The sequence below is a fragment of the Haliaeetus albicilla genome, chromosome 3, assembly GCF_947461875.1.
Source record: "Haliaeetus albicilla chromosome 3, bHalAlb1.1, whole genome shotgun sequence".
NCBI lineage: Eukaryota > Metazoa > Chordata > Aves > Accipitriformes > Accipitridae > Haliaeetus > Haliaeetus albicilla.
This window is the reverse complement of record NC_091485.1, coordinates 7,380,985-7,403,698: the sequence shown is the minus strand read 5'-3', so window position 1 is coordinate 7,403,698 and position 22,714 is coordinate 7,380,985.

Genomic DNA, 22,714 nt, shown 5'->3' with positions numbered 1-22,714 from the left:
GCTATTCCAGAGACATCTCATTGCCCTATTTAGGCTTCATCAAGGAGGGTGGGGGGAAAGTACCCCATCAGCTGTAGATCCAGGCTGCTGTCACTGTACTGTACCTAAATCAAATCCATTTACTGTAAGCCCTTCTAGAGGAGTTGCAGCTACTGCATTTGTTTCAAAAAAAAAGCCTGTCTTTTCATGTGCTAAACATGGAATAGAAGATATTTTACTGAAATTAAAAAAAAAAAACCAACCACCACACAATATTTTAGGTTATAGTCATTACTTATACAAAATAAATGATCAAAACTAAGTAACAAACTCACATCTCTCTTTTGAGATTTCTATACACAAAGAAATTGGGTTATCTACAAACACATTATGGTTTTGAAATATGTTACTGCATTCTAAATACTTGAATTAAAACAATTTGGTTTGAATTGTACTATTATAGGAGACTCAAAATCCTTTTATCAGAGGTTCTTTTTTTTTTTTTCCCCTCTCTTTCTTTTTTTAGTATTATTAAAGGATTTCAAGCTTTGTTATTCGAATGAGATAAACACTATGGTAACTAAGAAAGCCAGCATGTTTTAGAAGTCTGTGGTTTTGAGTGCTTTCCAAAGAGACAAGGTAGTATCTGTATCCTAATATTCTCTCAATGCATGAAATATAATAGAGGGGAGCTATTTCAATAAGACTCCTTAAAAACTATTAGGCATAAAAATCCTGACACAGTGGAGATACTGCTTGAGGTACATCTCCAGGGTCAAGGTCAGCCCTTCTGCCAAAGCATCACGTTGTAGGAGAATCTTGTTTTTGCAGAATAGAACACAAAATTTTTTAAGTAAATCCTACATGAGACAGAAAAATATTTTACTCCCAGGTTTGTCAAAACTCTGCCTGTGTATGTCCTTTTTTTGGTGGACAGGTGGCTTAAATGGCAATGTGAGAAGAATACCATATGTCTTTGCTATTCAAGTGAGACATAAAGTCAATATTAAAAAGTTCCTGGTTGAAGCTTACTAAGTAAAGATGGTCAAATTTCAAAAACATTGAAGTCTCAGTTTGCAAGTCTGGTTACTAGTGTGAAGTCTTCTGAACTGTACAAATGTTTCGGATGTGAAAAATGTGGATGGACATCTTGTGAGAATTGCCTGTTTCATTTCAGAATCTGTGTCCTTCAGACTTTTCTTATTTCCTTTTCTGAATCAGAGCCATGTGCATAAGGACATATGGCATTGTGCACTTGCTAATGGTCACAAATCCTTCAGAAGGTGTGTCATAATCACAGTAAAAGAAGTTCTAAATATGTAAGAAATTAGAGTTTCCGATACGCACTGACATCCCCATTGGATTGTATTACTTCCATTAGCATATATCTTAGACATATGACTTAAAAATACGTTACTTTTTTGACTGTTGGGGAGTTAAACATCACTGAATTTTTATTTTTACTCATTTAGTAATGAGGCACAGTCTACAATGAACACGTCACGTTGTTAGTTTTCGAAACTCACCACCACAGGATATCAAGGCCAAGACCTTTAAATTTATGGGATTCGTATTTTTATAAGAAGACAATAAATAAAAATATCCAGGAATTTAATTTATAAAAAAGTATCCACTTAAGGTCATGGATCACCTTCTAGTGAGCTGGTGGTGGCAAGAAATTCTATGGAACAGTGCAGCATTTTATATACCTTCTTCTGCAACATCTCTACCACTTGCAGACAGACTGCTCGACTAAATGGATGCCTGGGTTAGTTTTTGCAGCAGTAGAATTTGCTACATGCGGAATTTACTTTCCACCAACACAAGTTATGAGAGTTCAGATTTAGAGGAACCAATCCAAACCTTCTTAACCATACTCCTATCATGAATTTGGGCAGTGTTTTACAAGCCATATTACATCTTCATTAAATGAGGGGGAAAACCACCTTTTTAAGGAAAGCTTCTCTTTTGCTAAATTATTTTTCCTGATTTTTAAACATTCAGGGATTTCTTATGTAAGTCTATGACAGGAGCTAGGGACTGTTCAGTTAACTCTAGTGAGTGTATAAAGTACCTTAGATTATCAGAAAAAGTGAATATTTAAAAAAAATATATGGGGTAGCTTGTAGCTTAGCAGGACAGCTGCTTTTTTCTCTTGTTTTGGTGATGTTGTTGCTTTTTTTTTGTTGTTAAAAAAAAGGGCAAACTTGCAGCCAAAAAGTTTTACTCAATGCCTTTTAATGTAATGCTCAAATTAGGTGTTTTTACTGTTTTTACTGTACTTAGACTTATGATCATAGAATTTTATGTGAACAAGAAACTTTACATTATTTTATATACACCGCACATTGTTCTGAAGAAATGACAGATTCTGAGTTTTGATTTGCTGTTGGGTCTGCCAGAGCCTCTAGTTCTTGAAGAAACTGCTGCCTTGGTGGTCATGATGAACAGACAAGTGAAAAAATAAAGGAACTGGATTCATGGCTAGCAGGGTACTTATTTAAATAAACCCTTTCTCTTTACTTTTCTTCACTTGACTGGGGTTTTTTTTGGACAACTGTGCTGAAAGAGGATCACTTTGATAAGTTGGTAAAATGTCTGTAAATTAATTCTCCAAGTGCCATTACATGATCCAGACTTTCATCCAGTAAAATAAAGCCTATTAATAAACCAGATTTCATACTGTATGTGCCCACCTAACAAAAAAATTGCTGAATTCATTTTCTCCTTTTACTGACAGCCAGTTTTGCAGCAAGCCAGCAATATGCAAATAGTAAGCTTTCAACAGGCTGACAGCAAATTCTCTGCTTCTAGAGGCAGTAACTACTACCTCTAGTAAGTTACTCAGTGTTTCTTTACCTCAGATTCTTTTCCATAAACTAAAATACTATTTGTTATGGACAGAACTCGTTTATCCATAAGCAGGAAAAAGGCTTCTGCAGAAGTGGCAAATATAATTAGTCTGAGTTTGCAAGTAGGTCAATGGGTCTGTAAGCATATGAAATTATTTACTCCGCGTCACAGACTAAATATGAGTCAGTAGAAGAATGAAAGTCTGCTATTCTTTTCTGCAAGTCTTTGATCAGCATGTGTTTTAACATTTTAGTGACTTATTTTATAAATAGCATTTAGGATGAAAATTTTCCAAACATTTCACATATTTAAGATGCTTGGGACCTGATTTCAGTAGGTACTTAGTACAAGGCACTGCTTTGTATCTTCAGTTCTAATTTTTGTCTGCTCTTCTGAGTTAAGAGGGCTCAGGATGTTAGGTACAAATCTAAAAGATGAGAAAAACACAACTAATGAATACCATTGGCACCATTCATTTAAGTCATCTTCCCAGCTTGGCAAAAGGGCAGCAATGCAAGTGTGTCTAAAACACAGCCCATTTTGGATCATTTCCATCACCCTGCCTGGTCGTCAGCTGCTGCTCCAGAAGTGTGGGGGTCTTCCATGGCTCTCACATCATGTCTGACATCCTTGTGTAGGGCTTCTATATATTCTCTGGACTCTCTCTTTAGGCACCTGAGTCACTTCCAGGAATCCTAGGACAAAGACAAAGAGAATATTCCAGGACAGCATTAAGCTGTCTCCAGCTTTTGGGGTGGTTTTCCTAATAGACAAGGTGTTTGTTTGCTATGCTACCTTGATTCATTCCAGAAGCAGGATTCCCCCCCACCTGCCCTCCTCAGCAATTTCTTTTTGATCTCTCAATGTCATTTTTCCCTAAATATCCAAAAGTATGTTCACATGAGTCTTTCAGCAGATGGAAATGTTAGCTTCCCTCCTCAGTACTTTGTCACTAGACATAAATGAAAAATCTGATGGGAATCATTGCACCTGAAGGAGTCTTTAAATTGAAGCACAGTCCTACTGTGCTATTACCCAATCGCCAATTAGACAGGGTATTTGGAATATTAGGAAAAAAAAGAAATCCTAAAAAATGGAAATGGTAGAATTGCCAAGAATTAATACAAGAAGGCAAAACTTCTGTGTTTGGAAGAAAACCAGATGATATAGGTACACAGTGCTGTGATGATGAAACACTTTCTGCTGGAAAAATTTATTACCTGGATATTCCACAGCATCTGTTAAAGCTAGTCATTTTTAAATCATTAACTCTATAAAATATGCAGGTTTTTAAAAGAACTAACAAAGAACTCTTTAGATTATTAAGGCTGTTTTTCAGTAACTCTACGAATTTGGGAAAATGCCCCAAAATGGAATAAAGCTATTATTGTGTCTATATTTCAGAAAAATAAACAGAAATACCATAGCAATTACAGGCCTTCTAACCTGATACTGACCACAGATTAATCAAGTACCCAGCGTGACATGTGATTAAAAAAGAATTAAGAAGAGTAATATAACTGATCCTACGGAACATGGACTTACAGAAACTTGCTTTATACATTTTTCCATAATACATATTTTACAAAAAAAAAAAAAGAATTTAAAGCAAGGGGGGGGGGAGAGTAGTTGACCAGATACCACATATTCTAATGAAGAAATCAAACTAATACTGAAGCCTAAGTAATATTCATTAAATGAATGAAAAATCTTTCTAGCTATTCAGTAAAAATATGAAACTGGAAATATTATTGATTAGTTCTTGTCCCTTCTTACTTAATCTTTCTATCAATAATCTGAAAATAGTTACTATTGATAAAATCAGTGATTGATAAAAGATAGGGAAAGTGTAATCTATAAAGAAGACGGGTCTCTGATTAATGGGCGTGCGGATAAACATGAAATATTGAGGGAAAACCCATTTTTTTGTGAAGGGTGGTCACGTCTCACAAACCTATAGAACTCTTTTGAAGGAGTCAAAGCCTATGTAGAGAAAGATTTAGTTGATCTAGCCTTCTCAAATACCTAAAAGAAGTTCAGAAAAACTCATTTTCAAAGGCTTTTTAAGGGAAGGTTCTTAAACGGATAAACATTTTTTTAACAGATGGTACGAGTAAATGGTCAGCGTTAATAAAAAAGGGAAATCACCTGAGGAGTCTCAAAGGGATCTGTGCTAATCAATCATCTGAAAAGGAATGAATATTTAGGCAATAAATTTCATATGATGATACTAAGGTACTTAGAATAATAAAGATAACCATAGCAAAGATGGCACTGAAAGATTTGTTGGCAGAATGGCAAACTCTGGATGCTAAATACGTGTTTGGATTTAAAAAAAAAGAAGAAAAAGACCGGACAATTTCATGGAAGAAAAATCCATCAATCGCAGTTAACTGTCAGGACAGTACTTAGGAAATTCCCATGTCATGTACTGTTGGGGATTGGGAGAATACTCTCATAAAAAGTACTGCTACTGGACTCTCCTATTTTCCTTTAAGCACATATTATTTACCACTGGGGTTGTTTTAGGCTTTTGTGCTAAGCCAGGGGAGAGCTCAAGTGCAGTTCACTAGGATCACAAAATATATAGCTGTTTGTTGCATCTGAGGGAATTACAGGTAAAAACACATCTGATGAGCTTTTCCCTGGGAAAATCACCTTCTGGTCATCATGTAACCGCTGCCAAGAAGCTAAGGACTGCTGTCAAAGAAGGCATATTTGGCTAAATGGCATGGCTGTGTGCTTGCAGATGAGAAGGCAGTATAGCCTCCTTGGTAAACTGGGCATGAGCAAAACCCCGTTTCTATATGGTCAAATATAAAGTGTAAATGGTTATGTTAAAATGTAGATGCAAAGGAGCAAATAGATAAAATTTCCCTAATAGCAAAGCAGTAGCTTGGAAAAGACCAAGCATCGCCTAAGCAGCTGAACATGGCCCTCTGTGATGTTTCTGTAGCCAAAGAGGATTGTTTCTATATTGCAATCCTTTTTACGTGATTCTAAAAGATTGGTCAAGTTGACCTAAATGACTCTCAGTCACCTGACATTTAGGGGAACAATATTTAGTATTGGAGAGTATACAAATTTTCACCGAAGAAAATTTGAACTCACTAAGACCAATGAATAAATGAACTGAACTCAGGTCATTTATCACTTTGGTTAGATGTTCAGTACCAGAGAGATTATGAGAATGACGGTGTTACCTGTTCGTATGGAGAAGAATCTCAACCTTTGCTAGTTTTCCCCAACTGTAGACCTAACTATAAATGTGTGCCTGCAGAAACCTGAACGAGAAAAGTAACAGCCCTTAAAAAAATAATGTGCATGGTCGGGACAAGATTTCTAAGCTCACTTAGTTTGGCAAAATCAAAAAGCTTATCTAGAACAAGTCTCCGCATTACACTTTAGCAAACTATTCCCATATGAAAAGGCACTTTCCAACCCTGTACATTTCATATGTATATTGTTGACAAAAAAAAAAAAGGGTTGAAAAGTATTTTTCTCTGATCTCTAAAACACATAGACCTGAACAGCTTTCCTCAAAGTTTAAACAATCTTGTGAAAAATCATCTTCAGGATAGATGCCATTAGCAAGAAATTTCAACTAGAAATGAATGCATAAATGACACCAAAGCACCCAGTGACACCCACATCAAAATGCTTTGTGACACTGAGTCTGCCACATTCTTTCAGCATTCAGGTTTTTTACACCAGTTCAGCTGGAAGGGTTAAACACAAATTTACAGCTTTATCTGCTAGAGCAACAGCTAAGCTGGAATTTTGGAGACTTGTGGCATCTAAATGTTGGTCCTTGACAGCATAGGCTCTTGGTGGGTCAAACTAGAGAATTCCTCTGAATATTCTGAGTACACTATCAAGGCTGGAGTTCAATATCATTTAACAGAGGTGTAAGGGGAAAAAAAGACACTGTAATGGCAACCCCAGTGTTATTAATATAGGTCATATAATGAGAAAAAATATATTTTTCTGTGGCTGGACATTGAAACATAAAAACTGACAGACAACAAAACATATCTCACTACATTCTAGGACTGCAAAATATCCTCAAAAATCAAGAGGATATAATATGTTTTGAAGTTAGTGATTTCTGAATGACAGCTGAAACATTCATACATTGCTTTCTGTACATTGTTTCTGCACAACTTTTCTTTATTTCCCTCTCCTTTACTTTCCACTTCCTTTTTTCTTTCCTTATCTGTAGAAAGGAAAAAATCTATTACTTTATGAGAAGATTAATAGTAGAGTTTATTCAACAAGGTTTGGGGATATAGATTTCCTTTGGCTTACTCTTCATCCATAGACACTAGAGAGAGATGAAACCTGCTGAAATATGTAACATTAGATTTTGTGAATACAAGGCCTTAAGAAGCTAGAATATTACTCATTCTAAGTTATTCCATTCTCATAAATTAGCCAACGGTCATTTGAAGGCTTACTTTTGTGTACTAACATTGCAAGAATGTTTACAAAGTAGTTTTACTGTGAGCATTAGAATTATTGTATGATAAAGCAATTAATATATTAATATATAATTTAAAGGCTCTTCTTTGATGATATTCTTTATTTTAAAACAGTTGAACACATAATAATTACACAAAAATTCCTTTTAGGGGTAAATTTATTCAGTATTTACTTTTTCTTCAAGAGGGTATTTGAGATATCCCTCGTTCATGTTGAATAAAGCTGCATAGGAACACGCCTAACAAATTATAAATGGTGGTTTTTTGCAGGGACCATAGTTCAGCATGTTGTTCAAATAGCCTGAGGCACTAACTGGACTTCATTAGGCTTTATCAAGCTTAGCATCCTTTGTTGTAATTGCTGCCAGAAAGATGTGACAATCTTTGCCACGGTATGGAATGGTGGATGAGGTACATCGGGAGCGAGCGGAGGAAGCCAGTGCTGGAGTAAAGGTGCAAGAGACTGCTGGTGTTAAACTTTGTAATTCTGTTTGTCTGTAACCACCCTCCAGAGGTTATTCTACTCCCTTCCCCTGAAATACCAACTCCAGCAGCTTCTAATCCCAGAGATGTAGTTCACCAGTCTTTTCCTGTCAACATCAAGTCTTCCGTGTCCAAAAAAATATCACGGAGTCTTTTCACTCCCATGTGTATTTCAAGCGAAGCATCCCTTCCCGCTAGCTCTTTCAATCTTTTTAGTTTCGTCTGCCACAGCACAGTGTCAGGATGCCCTGAGACGGCATCTGTAGCTGGCCCCGAACACCTCTGACAATCTATTCCCGGTGAAAAAGAACCAAAAAGACCAACTAAAGGACCCCCTGGCCCTGCTTGCTCACCTGTTTGTCCAGGGAAAAGACTTGGCCAGGGAATACTTCAACCTTCCCCTCTAGCAGCCAGTGCTCGTGCTTGGTTTTTAGGCATTTGTTGTGTGAGCTGGGTTGGGGTCTGACCACAGCTAGAGAGGAGAAGTTAGCTACGTGGGTACCCTGCTCTGCACCACAGACCGAGAGATTCAACGTAATGAACACACTGTGGCAATGCTGCCCAATTTATTTCGCTGCAACACAATTCTCATGTAATTTCTGTACTGCAATTTCTATGCGACTGCTTTATTTTTACCCCATTTGTCTCCGGCTTAGAGACAGGCCACACGGCAAGGTCCTACTGACTCCTGCTTTTGCCATTATAAACCCTTCTGCCCTTACAGGGAGCAGGGCAAACACAGATTATAAAACCCCATTTCCTATTTAAACGCTCTATTTCCAACAATCTCCTAGCAATTTGTTATTTTGACCTTTGTACATATTTTTGCAGACTGAAGATGGGAGGGGGCCAGCCTGAGACAGGTGTAGGGAGACTGAGTTATAAAGAGTTATGTGCAGAGAGGGAGCAGACTTAACTGATAATTCCCAGACATTCTAATTTTTTGGTAAAAGTAGAGAAATATTTAAAAAAGAAAAAAAAACCAATGTTGACTGTTGGGTGGCAGACGGATTTCACTTTTAATGGGAGCTAGGGATCTGGTCCTTAATCCTCTGTTTTGTAAAGAGTTTTGCATATAAATAAATGTACCTGGTACTATCACAAGCCTCCAGACCATATTTTGGAAATCACTGGACATTGAGATCTCGTACAAACACGCATGGAGCGAACGGAGGCCTGATCATTTGGGGAGCGAGACGAAGGATGGGGTGCAGCCCAGCTCTGGCACCGTGAGGGCAGGAGTACTCGCCGCAAGGGACAGCATGAATGAAGGAAGATGGGTTTAGTGCCCTCGGCCACCTCCGTAAATTCATTCTTGCAAGCTGTAGTCCAAGAACTGAAGGCTGATAACTGTCGAACCAAGCCATGGTTTTGCTTGTACAAATTACAACCAGAGAACCGCTTACACACACACATGAGTTTCATAACATGCCTATTAGCAGATCTAGATCTGTTCCAGGTTAAAAACACATGCTAATGTATTATTCTTCGGAAGCGATTTCCTTAGCTGCCTTAGAGAAATGGGACCTGAAGGGCAGGGCAGAGGGGAGTTCCCCTGCTGGAAAATATGCCCCTTTCTAGGTATGCACATGAACTGGCGGAAGGGCAACTTCGACTTATGAATACACCGTGCTTCAGGCATCTGCTGGGGTTACTAGCACTAGTTCTTTCAGATCTGCTTCCAATACCCTGGGTAGTACTTAAAGAGTAAAGAGAATATTTCAGTTGGCTGCCACAGACAGCCACAGACAGTAGTTTTTGCAGCCAGAAGAATTTTAAGACAGTTAGTTTTGCCAGGTTAAATTAAAGAAGGTATGCCATCAGTAGAAAGCAGCACTTTGTATGGATATGATATGATATGATATGATATGATATGATATGATATATCAACTCCCCGCAGCATAACATGATCAATTGTAAGTATGGCAAAGTATGCAGTTCCTGGAGACAGCAAATAATCCTGAGCCTTTCCTGGGCAGCCTGTACTGCTGAGGGCTGGTGCTCCAGGTGCAAGTAAGGTATCCCCTTCTGTAGGAGCAGTTTGCCCAAAGAAGAAAACATTTTTTGGCAGGAGCAAAAAAAAAAAAAATGCTCAACTCTCCAGGGCTCTCCCCTCAGCTCCTTTATTTAATTCTGCCCTTTCCCCCTCTCCCTCCCACTTTCACTGCAAGAGTTCCCACCCTTGTCCTGGCCCTGGCATCCCACTGCAGGCAAGAAAATTCAGTTTTCTCTACAACCATTGAGAATCTCTGAGCCAGCTCTAGCCAAAGAAGAGTTTTCCATCTTGCTTTCATGGTTCCTTTTAACCAAGCTCTGCTAATAGGACATTAATGCCCTCACTGTTTGAACTTGTAATACGGCAATGCCACTTTGCCACCCTGCCGCGGGGCTGATTTTGCTGTGTAGCCAGGGGTTGACTGCTGTCACCATAGGCCTTAAGGGAATGGTACTGTGAGAAAGGCCAGGGTCCACGGAACGTCACCTCCTCCTGTTAAGTTGTCCTGGAAGCAGAAGCTTCCATGACTATATGCGAGGTCTGATACAAGGCTTGGACATTACAGGGCTGATGTTGTAACTGAAGCAGATTTTTTATTACCTCTCTTCGATCAGCCGTCCTTGATCCCGCACGTGACTGAACAAGGTAGAACGCCTGGGACAAGAAGGAGAAGGTTTGCGGAGGAATGGAATGGACTTTTGACTTGCCACATTTAGTATAGGAGAGGAAAGACTGCACTGGTTGGGCATTCACAAATCCTTATTCAAGCGCATGCATTCAATAATCAGGTGGCTTTTGGATAGCACAGTCCAAATGATCCGCCCAGCTTGGTCATCACATTTCCTGGCAAAGACGTTCTGGCTGTCACAAATTATGGTAGGTTATTGTCTATCTTTTCGGGGATGAAAATATTCCTCCTAGACAAGGAGTAACATATGATATGATAAACTGTGCAGTTATGGAAGTTTGCAACCCCTCGCTATTAATAAGCGGGGTGGGCAGCATCCCTTATATCGGAACATCCGCCTTTGAAATACAAAGTAACCACAACACATGATCTGTCAAAAACTATCATGATGATAAACAATGGGGTGAGCTCCAAAATAAATAAATAAACACTGCCAAAGAAATTATTTGCATATTTTTCTCTCTCCCCAACCAGTGCTTGAAAAATGTCCTCATTCAATGTGCTTGCTCATCCACGCAGCTGCCAGCTGTGCCTCCTTCCTTCGGCAGCAGTCACATGTTACACGGTTTGTCATACCGAGTCCATATTGCTGCAGAAACCTAAGCTATGAAATACAGCTCTCTCCGGCCCTTTAGAATTTGTGTGGAATCATGATTTCAGTGCTGCAACTAAAATTTGACATTCGGTTGAAGACTGTGGCATGCAGGAAACCAAGACAGACAGAGTACATGCAAAAATGTCCAGACACTAAGAGACATCTCCAGCAACCCTCATGTAATTAACATAAATCTGGGCTGCCAAAAGTACTAACAGCACTTGAAGCAGCTTTGAAATCCCAAATGCACGACTTCTAAATTTAGAGCTCTGTTCTTACTATATTCTGTTATGCACATGTTTAGATTTCTGTTGATTGTTTGCAGAAGAAAAGGAATGTAAAGGTTACTTGTTTAGAGCGAAACCGTGGCCTACAACTGCGACTCAGTATTGGGGGACAAAGAAAAACTACCCTGCCAACGCAGGGATTCAGAGTGGCACCGTGATTCGCAACGAGCTCCGAAATGAGGCAGCTGCTCTGTTCTTAAAAGCTGGTGGTAGCGGTGTTCGCTAGCGGACGTGGTCTGCCCTGTTCCCTATTGCCCTGCCTTTTGCAGATGTTCAAAGAAATGGTAGGTCCGCATGGCTGTTAACGCTCCCTCCGTAGGAGATCCCGACCGTGACTGTCCCCTGTGTGGATGGCACCGACACGGGAGGTGAAATTAGAGCACGGTGTAGTGGAACCCCCGAAGGTCGCGACGGGCACTGAATAGAAACGCAGACCTCAAATATGGAGGAGCAAGGTAAGGACCAACATGGATTTTTTTTCTTATTCAGGAGCATGACCATTCCAGTTATGGAACTCAATAGATACACTGATGTTTTGCATCCCCCTTAACATGTCACAGACAGCTAGATTTGGCTACAATGCAGTTGCTTAGCACTACCTGATTATCCAGAAGGTCTGAATTTTTAATCTGTGTATTTATTACAGGGCTTCTACTTCAGCAATTCCCCTCGGACGTTTCTCCCATGGACTTTTAAGGCACGTCTGTGCCATTACATAGCTGATAGAAGGAACACATATCCTACTCCTGCTATTTTATCTTTTTTTTTTTTTTTTTATTTCCTGTGTGGAAGGAGATCAATAAAAGATCATACTTTGTATCTACTTTCTACAATCTAAATCTTTCTTATTTCCTGTTTCTAGACTTATGTGCACCTTCATGAAGCTGAAACTGCTTTTAACGTGTGCTTTTACGTGTGCTTCTGTAATGATGAGGCTGTTTTGCTTTGTGATTATACATGATTTTACGCCATTATGAAACCTGAGATGAATTTTCTCCTTTTTTTTTTTTTTTACTTAATTATTCTCTTGTGGTTCTATTAACTCGATAAAATGTATTTTGATGGGAAAATGCGATTGCAATTACTTGCCAATATCATTAAGTTTCTCCCTTTTCTCTGTTACTTTGGGGCAATTCTGTCAGAACTGTCTCCTTTACCCAGCAACCTGAAAATCAATGTTTCCTAAAGCTGAAGGTCTTTTTATACCAATACCTCTTCCTTTTCTTCGTAAATAATTTTAGCAGTAGTCTGAAGGAGAAAGAGCATGTACTCAGTGGAGTACACAGATACTATGGGAAGAGGCAGATTGCATGATTCTAATGGATACCATCTCAGTAGTAGAGGCAATAATCTCTAGGTAAGGTATTAGGTTGCTGTTAATGTAACCATGAAGGCAGAGGGTGGTAACAGGATAATCCTAGTAGATATACTCAAGTGTTTAAACCAGTTTTATGGTATCCTCCACATGAGAATGTAAGCAAAACGGGTCAGATAAGGAACAAATTTTTAACCATTTGTATATTACTGAGAGGAGCCTAGATAATAAAACTAACAGCTGGAGATGCTCTTGCCTGAGAAGGAATATTCTGCATTTGGTACTGGAAATGTGATAAGATGGTTGTTATGACTAAAATAGCCTTTCATACTTCCAGCTTCTTCCATAAGGATGAAATAGGGAAGCAAGGCACAGGCAGGGACTTCACATCAAAGACACTGTTAGTTGTTTCTGATAGCTCAGAATGGGAGGCAAATGTTATGGATGAAACATCCACACACAAAAAAAATAATAAAAAAAAAAAAAAAAATCTACTGGCCTGTTTGTAGAATCCACAATAGAAAACCTACTCACAGTAGATAACAGCCTGTACTGTTCTTCAACATCTGCCCATAATGTGTAACAAAGCTAAAAATTTTAATAGGGGTGACTTCATCCCGGAAGATGCTTGCTCATCATCTCATGCATCACAAAATTTTCCAGAATTTCTAAAAATAATAAATGGTAATATCTTTATGCAGAAGCTCCTGAACTCAGAAAAGATAACCGAGGTTTTGATCTTATTTAAAAGAACTAAGAGTTAATTGCTACCATAAAGCAAATGGTTTCCTAGGTATAGATATCATGATCTGATTGCATTTACCTTGTGCAGACAGAACATATCACCATATTATGTACGTGTATATATATATATATATATATATGAAGTTTGTGTAGGCTATTTTTTGGTATATTTTACAATGAAACAGTCATTGGCATATCACATATTTAAAGTGGTAAGTATTGGCAAAATATGGGAACTGTCAAAAAATAAAATCCTGGATACCCATAAGCATGGTTCGCAAGTAAAACAAATTATACTGAGCAAGAAGCTAACCTAGTTAAAAGGAGATTGAAAACAAAATAGAATATAAAATATTAATACAAAACCTGAGTAAATAACAAAGTATTATAAGCTGCCAGTTGAAATATACTCAGCCTGGAGAAAGCACTGTATGTCCAAAAGCTTGTCTGTTTTTTCCAGTTACATCTGTTAATTTAGTAAAAACGTCCCCTCTCCCTGCAAAATTTGCACTAAATATGTCCTCAAATAACCATGGCTACAACAATACATAATAACAAAAGGAATTTAAATGTAGAGGACCAAGAAAAACCCTAGGTTATGTATGTTTATGCTAGATTGTGAACTGTAGCTAGGTATGTAGGTTCCATAGATATTTTTAGGGTTCTCATTTTAACAAGACCCTATACCAATCACGTTCAATAAAGTGCCAGGGACTGGGAGTTTATCACTTTCAAAGGATGGCACAGGAGAAAACCTATGCTAAAATGCTATAGTTTCAAATTAACATATCTTACGACAATACTTTACATGCAAAAGCCTTATGGAAACTAATCACACACTTTTGAACCGCCACTATTATGTTTTTGTAAATATATGAAAAATGGGGAATTTTCAAGGTATTGAAAATTTTCCCATACCAATAAAATTCTGATAGAAGTTTCACCCAACTTGGTTTAACTAAAAGATTTTAAACTTAAGATTCTATTTACCGGTAAGCTTGGGTGAAAGTATTGTTGCCAAACAACCATTTTTGTCAAGATTACAAGTTTAATCAATGTGTATTACCACAACAAACCCGGGGTTCTCCAGCGCCACAGAATACTTCAAAATTGACAGAGACTACACAGATCAGGTTAAAACTAGCTCACTAAAAGATCCCAGACTAGGTAGTCCTGTTTATAAGGAAGTCTTTTAGGGATTTCTTTTTACCCATATTATTTTACACATGTGCCAGTCATCTAAAGACTGTACAAAAATCTTTGGTAATAAGTTTTGCAGATAACGTAAAGGTTAGTGAGGTACGTAATGAAGAGGGTCATCAAGAGTGATCCAAGTAATCTGCTTAAAATGCCACACCCCCCAAAAAAATTCATTTAATAAGGTGAATATATTACCAAGTAATATGCCTGGGAATAAAGAATGAAAATTGTGCCTACAGGCTGCGTTAGAAAACTGTGGCAAAAGGATCAGTTTAAAGATACTGGGGGTTAACCACCTCAACTACCAGTGCAAGTCTATGGCAAAAAAGAAAAAAGACATGATGTGATCCACAGACGCCTAAACCAAGAAAAAGCAAGTGGAAGCAGAGGTGATCTTGCCTCCCCATACGCTGCCTTAGCTGTCAAATCCTAGCTGTGAGGCTAGTTAAACAGGACTCCAAGCCAAAAAGCCAGGCTGCCAGGTCCCTCCCCATGGACCGCGGGTAGAGATGGGCTGTGCCGGGGTCACCCAGTGGAAGAAGCCGGGCTCCACTGGTGGGGGGTCACCCCACGCAAGCCTCTGACCGGGCAGTGATTTAATGGGATTTTGCTTTCCTCGTAACAATAGCGCGAGGAGCGTTGGTGGAGAAATGCCCCCGCGGCCAGTGACGCCGTGGTCTTCGCCTCTCCTGTGACCCTCAGCTTAGCATCCCTAAAACCGGGAAGGTTTAATTCTAAATAGTTTGCTTGGCAGAGGGAATTTATTAAAGGCACCTGAGCCACTTCTGGCAGGGACAGCTTGGGTAGTGGAGAGAGCCCAGCTGCAGCCGGGAGCTGCCGCGCCTGGACTACGTTAGCTGTCCCTCTTCCAGCGCTGCTCCCAGGCTAATGCAGCTTTATTGCTTCCTGTAGCTGAGCTAATTTGTTCAGAGGTAGCGTGGGTATCTCTGTACGGCACCGCACCGTGTCATGTGCATATACCTTTTATGGCCTGTAATGCACGGGATGTCAGGCTAAGATGATCTAATAATCCTTTCTGGCCTTAAACCGCATGAAACCATCATCAGTCAGTTCCATTAATCTTCCATGAAGGAAAATAAGACACCTGAACATAGCAAGACAGGGAGATACAGCAGGAAAAATGTGGAAAATGTTTCTCAACTTCACCCTGCTCTCTCTCTAATTCTGCCATAAATTACTGCCCCGAGTCGCGCGCTGTCCATGGAGACACCGAGGCCATCTCAGACTTCGTTGAGCTGCTGCAGAGGACCGAGATTTGGGCTTGCTACCTAGGCAATAGCAATTAGGACGGTTTTAGGGGAAGACACGGAAGAGACGGTTGTACACAAAGAAGTCCAGTACGGTTATCAAAGCTCCTGCACGGTAGCACAAGGATTTTCAGGCAGCCCATGGGCCCACCACGCTAGGTACTGTTGGCCATGCAGTCCTTGCTATTTTCATGAGCACGAGAGAGAAACAATCTTTGATTTACTCCCCCTGTGTTCATGTGTCTCGTGTAAAACGCACTGAGCGAGTTGCAATCTGGAAACGGGTAAAAGCTTCGGATCAAAAAATCCGATGGATCTTGGCCAGTTTGTGCAGAAGTTACCAGAACACGGTCTCATTGCTCCATACACAAACAGCTGGAGGGCCTAAGCGTCCACGTGATGGGGCTTTGAGAGAACCAAGCCTGGGAGATGTGCTGATTTTCTCTTCTGGCATGTGAGTAGGTTTATTTTGGACGGCATCTGGTTTTTTTTTGTTCTCCGTTGTATGTCATGTTCCTTTAAAAAGGGAGTGACTAGGTCAGATGGACCCCCCGGAGGGAGCAGAGATTCCTCCTTTCCCTGGAGAGCAGATGAGCATGCTTGAGGACTGGGTGGGAGGAGGAGGAGGAGAGGAGGAGCTCCCGGGCTTCAGGGTGTAGCGGGGAGCGAAGAAGAGAATGGGAGCCCCAGCGAGAAGATGGGAGCCTGCTGTTCATGGAGAGGCTCACGAAAGGAGCGCGGAACAGATGCACAGCCAGGCTCCCTTGGCGACAGGAAGAAAACTTCCTAGGGATCAGAGAGGACTTCACAGAGCTTGCTGCATCCCAGAAAGTCACTGAGTTGCCTGAAACCAAGCCTGGAAGCAAGGACCCACCTAACACCACACAGGGGGAGAGGGGTGAAACTGTTTACAAACTTTTTTTCTCTTTTTTGTCCTCGCAGAGACAGAAAACGTCTCTTGATTTATAAAGTTAAATGTTCTCCTTTCTATTCTATACAAATTGTCTTTTGGAGTTTAAAAGACCCTTTGGTCTCGTCAGGGAGCTTGCAGTAAGGAAAAAGTCTAGATTGTCATCAAAGCCCCGTCTGTCCTCTCACGAGGTGCGGAACCAGAAGGGACTCCCAGGTTTGCTCCTCGGCACTAGAGATACGGGAACGAAATACTGTGGAGCGGTTAATTCAATTTCATCTGTAGCACAAAACCGCCTCTAAAAGGTGTACGAAAAATCGGGGAAAATATGTTAGCCAACATCTCCTTAATAATTCTTCATTTAGTTTCAGTAGGTCGAATAGGGCGAAAAATGGATTTTGGTTCATTATTAGTTCAGAAAAAAAAGAAAGGGGTTGTTTTGGATCAAATTGAAGACTATTTTCTTTTTTTTATAGTTTCATGAAACATTGCAAAAGTGATGCAACCCAAAATATTTTATGTGGGTTCAAACCTTTTAAAACTGTTTTTCTCAAAAAAATTGAAAGGAAATTTCAAAATGGAATGTCATTTCAAATGAAATAATTGAAATGCTTCTCTTACAAAAATGTCAAAAGGAAGCATCTGATTCTTTCAAAAAAAATCACAAGGTTCTTTTCAAAGTGAAGCACTCAACAAAATTAACACAATTTTGCAAAATGTTTTGGTATATCTCTGCCTCCGTTGCCGGAAAAAAAAAAAAAATCAGTTGAAAAATTTCACTCAGCTTCACAAACAAGCAAACATTAAGAGCTAAAAAGCATGTAAGCACTGAACTTTTTCTGGCCATACAGACCAGAAGTGCCCCCGAAGAGTTAGTTTAGTCATAACCAGAATAGCCTACCAGAAACCCAGATCTGTTAAGAATAAAAATTAAAAACAGATATGCCATGAATGTTTTTTGTTGCTCTTTATTATTTTCCATTTTCTTTTACATTCCTTCTCCCCTCCTTTTGCCCAGTCCTTCTTAGATGCCTGTGTACCAGACATTCCAGGACAGAACATCTTGTGATCTCCACACAAATACCTCCCCCAGCACAATTATGGGTCAAAGTCTCTGCTAGCAGAAATTGTCTCCCTACTCGTAAACTGAATTAAGTTAGCTGGGAATCTCACCTGATAACTTCAGATACAGGGATTTTAAAAGCTTGTTTCACAGAGAGGCTCAACGTATCTTGGCAGTTTTTAGTCCGTAGATTTTCATCGGCATGACAAAAGTTTCCTATTTGGGGTTTAGAGAGGAAAGCAAGCCAGAGCCAGCATCACTAGTGGATTTAAATTATTTAAGAAACGACCCTATTTTCAGGACAAGGCAAAGGACATGAAACACTCCCTTTGCAGGCTAAGGACTCTCCTGAATAAGAAGAAGATCTGAGAGGTTAAACAGAAAAGGAAAATTTGCGGCCTTTAGGACGAACCGAGCCTACGGAGTATTTTCACACGTTCCCAGACCTCCCAGAAATCTACAAGCACATCAAACTGTGCTGGAGGAAGAGCGCCTTGAGCTAACGCTGACCTGAAGTGCTAAGCCATATGGCCTGCTGCTGTGCCATACAGATGCCCCATCTCCAACCGTCAGCTGAGTTTATTAGTTTTAGTATCACACCTCAGGAACGGAGTTACTTTGCTTTTAAATCCAGGCAGGCTCCCAAAACACCAGGTATGCACGATTCTAGGTCACGGGGAAAAATACTGTGTAAGTGTGTCAATGCGGGTTAGGTTTGTGCTGTCCCTGTTTAGTAATGCTGGATGAATGTGGAACACAGCAGGCACCGGGATGCTGGAAAATAAACCAGGTAAAATCAGTTTGATGTCCCTGAGATAAAAAGTATCTGCTCTGTTCCTAATCGACTGAGTCCTCTGGTGCTGATGAATTCACATGGGGGACTTCTGCTGTTTTCAGTGTTTCTCTTGAGGACAAATCTTCCTTTTGTTAAATCAATATTATCTATCTTTTTAAAAAAAAAAAATTTGAAAAACAGAATTCACTGGAAAGCTCTCTCACTCTCTTTCCTTCTTTTCTTCTTTCTTTCTCTTCCTCTTTCTTCTCTCTCTTTCTCTCCCTTTCTCAGTTTGATCTTTTGAAGGCTTTTTAACATTATAGGAATACCAAGTTTGATCTTTGCCATTTTATTTTTTTTCCTGGAGCAGCTCTGGGAAGTCTTGTTTTCTGGGTGTTCTGGCAGTGTTGTATAAAGAATGAGGATCTTGAACAAAGACTTTCTTTGCCCAAAATTGTAATTAGTTGCTGAAGTTGCTAACAAAAGCAGAGGCAGATGAACAAAATTATTCTAGACATTAAAAAGCTTGTATGATGACAGATTGAAGAGATAGGGACTGTTTAGGGAAAAAAATAGGTCATTTTTGTTCAGAAGAACAACCAGACTTAGTAAAGTAATAAAAATTAGGTAAAAATAATATTAGCATAATCACTGTGTCATTGTGTAAATCAGCCTTGCACCTTTATGTTAAATACTTTGCTCTGTTGGCTAAGGTACCATCTCAAAAGTGAAGGGGGTTTTGAAAATTATTCTAAGTTTCTTAGCTCTTGCTACACTGAGGACAACGAGACCTCATAAGTGGATGGAGCTGTTGATAAGAAAGTCCCTATCTATTTACTGAACCTAGCTAATTCATGAGATTTACAGGATTAATTTTGTCATCTTTTGCGAAAGTCCAAATAAATTATGTCTTCCAATCTTCTTGTATTCACTCTTTTGTTATCACACCCAACAATTAAAAGAATGTGAATAGCTTACAGAGGCACAGATTTCTTTTACAGAAGCCATGGTGATCTGTCTCCATCATATTATTTTCAGCTGGGTCTTTTATAATTCTGTTTTTAATTAGCATTTCAACCGACTTTCTTGGTGCTAAAGTAAGAATTCTCAGCCCTGAATTTCCCAGAATAACCTTTACAGTAAAATACCATTTGCAACAGAGCTGTTCTCTGAGAGAGCAGCTATTTAATTCTGATTTCTTCTACTTGCTTTTTGAACCCTTTGGACTAATATTTTATTCTTCAATTCTTGTTTTCAAAAGTCAGCATGCTATTTTTTTTTCTATTATTCCTCACCTCCCAGAGCTTAGTTTGCATCTACTTCCCCTGTAGCAGTACATGAAAGAAATTGGGGTTTAATTTGAATCCAAAGAAATTCTCCCAAGAAGAGGCCATACACAGAAGGGCATCACATATGGAGTGAAAAAGGATCAACGGAGAGGCTGAGAGAGAACTCGGCAATCAAGTTGTGGAAAGGTAACGGTATGGCAGAGCAGGTGTCTTACATGTCCAGTAGGCAATGGATCAGTTTTAAGTACCTGGTTTATGGTTCAGCTCTACCTGTCATGGACATGTAGGACTCTCGATGGTTCAGCAATCTAGCTGAGTGCAGCAGGACAAACGACTTGACCAAGGCCTTTGTTTTCAAGCAAATAAAAACTGAGCACATTCTGCCCGTGGTTCAGGCGAATCAATTTTTGCCATCCATTTCCTCAAAAACTAGCAGTTTGAGCATGGGCGAAGACGTGGGACCTGGTTTTTACAGGGTTTCAGGCTCTGTGCTGTTTATAGTCACAAGTCTAGGAACCAAACTCTTAATCGGGGCTTTAGGTAGTCAAACATTTCAGAATAGTTTTCTCTTATCAAATACCACCTGTGGCAGGGGTTCAGACACTTACTAGCCCAAATCACACCTAGGCCAATGAGGTACAGGCTTCCAGTTATGTCACTGTCTTTGAAAATGTCTTTTAGGCCCAGAAGTCTTCTTGAAGCAATGCCAAAATACTCCCTAAAATCAAGGCCAAGAAGCTGGTGCAGCTTCCTCAGACAGCTCTAAACCACAGAAATTTACCCCTCTGTGGTATTTTGATTCTGACCTGTCATCAAACCAGCTTCCCCAGCCAGCTTATTCAAATGGCATGTATCTCCTATATATGCCTGTGGGCGGTGCGCCCATCAGCCACGTGTCCGTGGCACTATACGCTACACAATGGTTGGGTCTACACGGTGGAGGAATGGCACTGTCACCATTTCCTTCATACTCGCACAAGAAATTATTTTTCTCAAATGGAAATGAAGGCGGTGTGAGCTGAGACAGGTTTTGTCCTGACGGGCTTACCTCGAATCTCTTGTGCTGATCCAGAGAGCACGCGTCGCTGATTTGTGAAGTGCACTCAGCTTGTATCTCGTTCTTGAGCTTTATCCCCAAAGTTAATGTGAAGTTTAAATTTTATATGCAGCTCCTAGGAAGAAACAGGGTGTACTTTAATGCTTGAAACTAATTTTTGTCTTATATATCTTATTTGATAGAACTTCTTCACATTATTCTGCTGAAATCTAGAGTTATATATCACACCGCATAACATGTACAAAAGAAAAGCAATTTTTAATTGTGAAGCTTGGTAAAAACATAACGTTTAGAAGTACAGAATATTCAAGTATAGTTGCCAAAGTAACAATTTACCTTCTCTCGGTGTGGACTCCAACCTTTGGTCCCTCAGCTGAATTTCCTCTCATGTTGCTGTTGACACCCAGGTGTGTTTTAAAGAACCAAGAAAGATCAAGTGATCGGTTCCAAAGTACTCTAAAGAGCTAATTTAAAAGAGCTTTGCTGTAAATATCAATAATGGAATACGACAGATTAGTTAAAATCATGAAATACAAATGCTGCATGAAGGAAATAATTCATGATACAGTTCTAATAAAAGTAGCAGAGAGAACAGTCTCATTGCTGATGCTTTCATATGCTTTAAGATATGAAGAGAGAAAAACATAGTTAGTCCATGAATAGATCATTCTTACCCAACCTCAGACACTGAAGTTCAAGGGTCTCATTTTGTTTGCTGAAGCAGAGAGGAGCAACACAGAACGCTTCCTTTATTATCTAGTCACTTGTGTAAAGCTTCATTATGACAAATATGACAAGTGGATGTCTCTAATTTGGTCCCTGTAACGTGGCTCGTTCTGTGTGAAGTTTCACCTCGCGTGTACGCTCAGTGGTTACCTACACCAGGCCAGTCCTGCTGTGCGCTTGCTCCTGCCTCTTGGCTGGAAAAGTCGATTGCTTCCGCGGCCCTTCACCTATTACTATTTTCCTTGACTCTTCCATGCTTGTCACCTTTTTTTATGACCTAATTCATGCTGAAAGTCTTAACTTGAAAAACATAATTTGTATTTCTAAACTTACTAACAGATCTGTAAAAGTCTATTAGCATTACTACCTCCCCACTAGTATTCGTATATATGTATCCTATTTACTGTATAGGTTAGGAACAGTCCTTTTAGCTGTGCATTTGTGCTGCACCTGGTATTACGGAGTCTTGATCTCCTACATGATGTTAAAGAGTAATCTTGAATGTTGATGAAAGAATTCTTTTCTTCTTTTTTTTTTTTTTTTAACTTCACTGGGTTTTTCTATGAACGATATTGTGAGCCTGAAAACTAAGCAGCAATTGTGGCCTACATGTTCCATCGACAAAATACTGAGCGATGACTTTAAGGAAAGTAAATCTGGTAGACAGTATGTAGCCAACTAAAGCAGAAAAGGGAGGAAGCAAAAGACTATTAAAAGACTAGTCCCAAGTAAAAGTCACAGATTAGTTTCTAGTGCTAGTGGATCAACTATTTTTTTAAGCAAACTCCCTTAAACAAAAATCAATTAAGAGAGCTGAAAGAGACAATTCCATTAATCAGGTAAAATGAGAACAAACAATTAAAACAACAAAAAAGGCATATCGAATGTACTGTTTCTTCTTTCAATTGCGTATTTGAAACAAGCATATTTACAGGGAAAAGATTCCTTTATAACACATATTTTTTTACGAGGGTTAGAATGAATGATTTATCCCTTCATACATCA